The sequence below is a fragment of the Vicia villosa genome, unplaced genomic scaffold (assembly GCF_029867415.1).
Source record: "Vicia villosa cultivar HV-30 ecotype Madison, WI unplaced genomic scaffold, Vvil1.0 ctg.003425F_1_1, whole genome shotgun sequence".
NCBI classification, from domain to species: Eukaryota; Viridiplantae; Streptophyta; class Magnoliopsida; order Fabales; family Fabaceae; genus Vicia; species Vicia villosa.
This window is the reverse complement of record NW_026706203.1, coordinates 142,519-148,945: the sequence shown is the minus strand read 5'-3', so window position 1 is coordinate 148,945 and position 6,427 is coordinate 142,519.

Genomic DNA, 6,427 nt, shown 5'->3' with positions numbered 1-6,427 from the left:
TTTCGCGAGCGTGCGACACTCTCTCCTTTCATATCATACAAATCTTCTCAGCTCTGATCCTCTCTCCCGTGTCTTCCTCCGTCGAATTTATTCCGCTGAGAAACTTGTTAACCTATTGTCGGATATTGAGATTTTTCTTACTTACTAGAAATCGTTATTTTTCTTACTTCTTGAAAGTCACGGTTGTTTACCTGTTAGGGTAATCGTTGTTGATTCTGTTGCTGCTTTGTTTAGATCGGAATTTGATAACTCTAGAATTGACCTTGGGCGTAGGTCATCGTTGTTTTTCAAGATTTTTGGTGGATTGAAATCATCTGCGGAGAGGTTTATGTTGGTAGTGGTTGTTACTAAACAAAGTTGTCGTTTTTATGTGATTTTATTTTATAGATAGATAATAATTTTAAAGTGATGCGTGTGTATGTATATGAATTGTAGAATAGAATATGATAGAAAGGAACGATGTTCAATGTTTTTGTTGCTCATTCTCATCAATAGTCAAGCAAGCACTACCTCAATAGTCAAACAAGGATCTGAACTAATGGTTTTTCTATGATCTTATATTTTATTTCAGTTTACGATTTGAGTAACAAGCTTTATTGATTATGGTTGTTTCGATTCTGCATGTGGTTGGTGTTCCTGTACATTTTCGAAACTCTTTTTACGCTTATATCTTATCTCTATTGTGACAAGAAAAATTACAGTTATACATTTCCGATTTTGCATTTTGATTTGTAGAGAGAAAGATTAAGATGAACACGACTTTTTGAAAATCATGCAGTTGATTTTACTCTTGCAAAGCTACTTAACACACATAATCTTGCTTCTTAGGTAGAGTTTACGATCTTGCTACTTAACACAAATTGATTGAAATAATGTTTTAAATCGAAAAATGTTTAGAATGATGAAAATAAAAAACTTATTTTTTTCCCTCATTCATTCATCACTGAACATGTAAGCTACTGTATAAAATTTTATCAATATTGGAGCTGACATATTGTAGAAATTTTATTTTCCTTTAAATCAGTGACAGGAATGAGTTGGAATTTCAAGAGATTTTGGGAAGAGTTTATGGCAGATCTTCTAATAATTGACAAATCAAATAAATCAGGGTGGATACCTTCCTCATCAATTTGTTTATTTAGAATTGATATGTTATGTAAAAGCTATTCATGACTCCTTCATTTGGTAAGGGAGTATGTATGGTCATTACACCATTGTTAATATCTTCTCATTAATTAATCTACATTTATTTATTAGATTCCAATTCGTTTGTGTATCTTTTAAAGAATATCTATATAATTGTGTGATGCAGACTAATAGAAAGAAATTTGTGCTTTTTAAGTATGTAGTAGTGTTTTTTTGGACAATAATTTATTTAATGGAAAATATTTTATTCGTATTTATGATCTATTTACAAATATTATTTAATTAGAAAATATATAGTCTATTTGTTCAAGAAATAATTGACGGATTATCTTCCAATATAAAGTCTATGATATGTTTATAAACTTTTCTGAATCAGTTCTTCTCAATTTTGAAGGTATTATAATATATATGTTAGTTAACAACAACAATAAATATTTCTATTAGCTTTTAATTAATTATATTAAATATTTAGATTTAATTTAAACATTTTTTTATAATCTTTAATTATAAAATTAAATTTATTTTTAATAATATAACTTATGATTTGTTTAAATAAAGATGAAAAGTATCTCATAATTATTCTATTTTTTAAATATATTTAATTTTTTTAATTGATATCTAATATCTATCTATTAAATGGTATATCTCTTGAAATCCCCACTAAACCCTTATTAATCTATGCTTAATTAAGTTGAAAAAAGTTTTTTGAATTTATGCTTCTCAATACACCTTTTAATTACTCCTTCAATTCCCTCAACTCTGACACTGACATCTCGTACAGCACCCACGAACAAGTCCAGTTCCAAGGACAAGCGTAACCATAAATTCCACCTCTTTCCAACATCATCCTATTACAGCTTCTGGAACCATTTTTAAAATGAATTTCATCTTGTTATCTTTCCAACACTTCAAATGGGACTTGAATCGGATGTCCAGAACTCAAGTTATGAATTTTTTAAGTTTCACAAAAATTCAGCAATTTCCTGCGCTTTGCTTACGGAATTTCCGCTCCATAACTCATTTTGCTTCAACTCATGCATATTCCAAACAACTCTAAACATATCCCTTTACTCCCATACTTCTTATAGCTCGAGAGACACATTCTTTCGCCGAAATTCAGTTTCCGAAACACCAGGACAACAATTCTCTTCGCAAACTTGCAACTAAAACATATCCGAGAAGAAATGTTTCTCCCCCACTTTGCTCAAAATAATTCCTGCAACAAATCAAACAAGTATCGACAGTGATTCACACACTTGTCATGTACTAAGGGATCACACACCGATAGTATTCAACTGTTGCACAACTCAACTGACTCGACAACTTGGTCGGGCGGACCGACCTGCTATGATACCACTAATATAACACCCCAAATAGACCCGATAATTATAACAAAAAATCAGAGTATAAAAGTTTCAGCAAAATACGGGATGTCACACTTCACATTAAATCACATTTCATAAAATAATCTGCTCACTTTATTTCAAAAGGTACATAACACTTCACATTCGGATGAACTAATAACATCATACATTTAAGCTCGTATGCAGCTACCAGTTAAAGAACAAACGTTCTGATGCTGAACTAATGTAGTGTGAGTACGTTGGTTTGGAACCTACTCCTGACCTGGAAGAGGAGACTTCTGATTATAAGTTGATTAGGACACGATCAACATGTACTTCTACTCCAAATCTAAATTTATGGGAGTTTAGAAGTAAAAGCTCAGTGCTAAAGAAAACTCATGAAGGTATTCCTTTTTGATCCTTTATGTTTAAATCAAGATGAGATTATATCTGGTATCTTCTTCTGATCAAAGAACCAGATATGTGGATTTTCATTCATAACCATAGAGCAATTGTTGGAGCTGAATACTGTGTCTCAACCACAGTGAAATATGGCCACTAATGCTGACTGTCCTAGTTGTCATCAAGAAAGGGTAGTGTTTTTTTTAATCAAGGAAGTTAGATGGCTCAGAAGAATCTGACTAATTTAGTGTCATGCCATAGCTGAGTCTGTTCCAGAAACCTAAATGAGGGAATCCCCTCTATAGGTACAGACTATGGCATCCATCATCTCAAAATCAAAATGAAAGTCTGAAGAAAAGCTTATTGAGATGTTGGATACTCCATTCCTTGATATGTCCAAATGTTGTTGATAATTACATTCTATTGTTTCCACCCCAAGTGCTATGAATTAGATGTTAGAGATGTTAACCAAGAACCATGAAGGATGATGTCATATGAGATGTTACAACAACATCTCAAGGTCTTCAATTTTTTTTGTGTTTATTGCCAAGAGTAAGCAAGGAGGTGATCAGTCAGAATATTCTGGTGTGAGTAGTAAATTCTAACTGACTAACTTATAAGTACTTTGACGGGAGACTCAATACTTATTAGGTGTAGAACTTGAATACAAGACTGTGAAAAAGAAATCAGTCAAGATAAACTAGTGTGAGTAGTAAAGCTTACTGAGTAACTAATGAGTACTTTGACGGGAGACTTAGTACTTATTAGATGAGAAGCCTGAATGCAAGATTCATATACTCTATAGGGAGCTGATTATTTGTATGAAGAATTCATGGACTCATGTGAACTAAGCATCAGTATTAAAGTTCACTGTTTATCTTCACAAGTATAGGAAGTGTGGAAATGTTGTCTGGTGTTTATTTGAAGAGTTGATTCAAACAAGAAGAAACATATAGGTTCTGTTAAATATCTTGATGGGAGCTGGATATTAACAATAACTGTGTGAAAATCTGAATCAAGGAAAGAAGAAGTATGTGATGTATAAAAGAGAATGTTCTACATAAAGAAGTAACATCACATCTATTGAAGACACCAGAGAGATAAGGTTCAGACTTATCTGCTGAATATTAACTTATGGTTATACAATTATAGTTTCTTCTACTTCAAGTTGTAGAGTGTGGCAGTCTGAATCTTGTGTAGCAAGCAACTAAGGATTCCCAATTTGGAAACTGTGGCAAATTCCAAATAAAGAATTCTTCAAGGAATTACATCAAAGATGGCCTTAATTCGTATATCTCGGGGGGGCATAGAGTATGGAGATCAGCAAGGACAATTTTATTCTGCTTCTAATCAAATGGAAAGTCTCTCAAAGACTAATCTCTAAGCCAGAAGAACAATGTTATACAAGATGTCAAAACATAACTCAAGACATGTTTTATCCTTGAAAACTAGCAAGGATCATTCTTTGGATTAACATCTAAAAACACGTATTGATGGTGTATATCACGTGTTCTGATATAGTGCATGTTCCAACCATTGCACAAGTCCACCTGATGCAGTTCTTTTTCAAATAACATCTCTTGATCAAGACATTTGTTAAAGTCCAGGTATGTTATTTAAATTTCTCTGGTTTCTAGAGTCTTTTCCATTTCATTCTTTTGAGTCTTGTTTGAGTCTCTCAGGATCTTCTTTCGGATATGAGTTAAGTCTAGAGTCTAGGTTATGTTTGTCAAATTGTGACAAGCATAGGGTATAAGGGTAGTGTTCAGACGTTGTTAAGTCTGAGGTCATTCTATGCAGTTGTTTTGAAAATATATTTTTTAATTTTAGAGTCTTGTTTCGAGTCATGAACGCAAATTTGTTCTTGTGTTCTAAGTTATTCTGTAGAGGAATGTTATCTCTATGGATAGTCAGAATATTTGAGTCCTGAACACCGGTTGTCTTGTGTTCTGAGTCATCCAATGTAGAGATATGGGTCTCTATACTTATATATGGATGATTCATGTGAGTGAGTCTAGTAGTTGAGTACCTCTCATGTTTTAGGAGAGGAGCGTGTGTAAGTTTTGTCAACTCTCAGTTTGAGGGGGAGTGTCTTGTATTTTCTTCCTCGTGTGCATCAACTAATGTTAAGGGGGAGAAAGCTGATGAGAAAGTATACTGTTGCAGACATGGAAGTTTTTAAAGAAGCTGTATATTTTCTCAGGCAGATGTACTTTGTTTGGATGTCCCAAGGGATGTTGGAACATTATCTCCAAAAGTTTGAATGTGGTGCTCTGAAGTATGACAACCAGAGATGGCCTTATCAACTGACTGTATTAGAAGGTGTGATATTTTGTCTATATTGTGAAGCTGATGTCCTACACAATGTAACAACATTACTGTATGTTGTTATCCTGGAAGAATGTCTAGGACTGTGCATGTGAAGTTTGAAGAAGCAACATTATTGTTTGAAGTGGCAGTTCTGACATAAAGTGGATTAGAATGGACAGGTTCTGATCTTGGTGGTAGTAGTATGTTCTAGAAATACATGATTACTCTCATGATGTAGACTTCATTAGCTGTTGGTGCCTGTAAGACAGAAGGTTGATGTCAGATAGTGTGATCTGATCAGAATGGCTGAAGATAAGGAGGTTTCTTCTACTGCAAGTAAAAGATTGTGGCAGTATTTATTCAGTGTAGCAAGTAACCTAAAGACACCTGTTATGGAATATGTGAGAAATTCCAAAGCAAGTGGATTTTGTGTTCACTTGACAGACTATGTATCTGAAATAAACATGGTGAGATTATGCTCAAGTGTAAGAAGTGGCAGTTCTTCATGTTGAGAATGTGGCAATCTCTTTGTGTTTTCATATGGTGTCAAGCATTCATCTACAGAAGGAGCTTTGGTTTCTCATGTCAGGGAGAGTCAATGGATTGATAAGTGTATGGAATTTTGTTTCCTTAAAAGGGTATCAGATAGGTGTACATGCTGCAACAGGATGCAGTTTCGTGTGCTCTTGCTTGGGTTTGTTTGTTTCTAGTCTTGAATAGCCAGTGTGTAAGGTTTTACACCAAGAGGAGGTACTGGCATGGCATTGTTGAATGAACCAACCCATAAGGAAGAGATTATGGTTCTGGATTTTTTTTGGTGTGACGTTACCTTATTAGCATGTGAGATGATACATGTGATTTTTATTGTGTGCAAAGTTGGAGTCATGTGCCCATGACAGGGAGGGATAGTAGAGTTGTTGGAAGTAAGCTTGGTCTGTGTGGAAAAGTGATGGAAAAGGAGCAATGTTTGACAGGATGTCATGACATGTTTAAAGACACGGTATCTGATGAGTCAAACAAGGAATTTTTTTTGATACTATCTATACACATCAATAGACGGTGTGAAGCGTAATTGCTGACTGTGCATGCTTTGGTTTTAAAGATAACTCCTTCCAGAATAAACAGTCAAAAACTGACTTGGAAAGAGTAACTGCTTTTGGGAATGTTTCCTAATTACGCCTTTGACCATGGACCAAGACCAAGACCATCGTTAATTTCTAAGAATT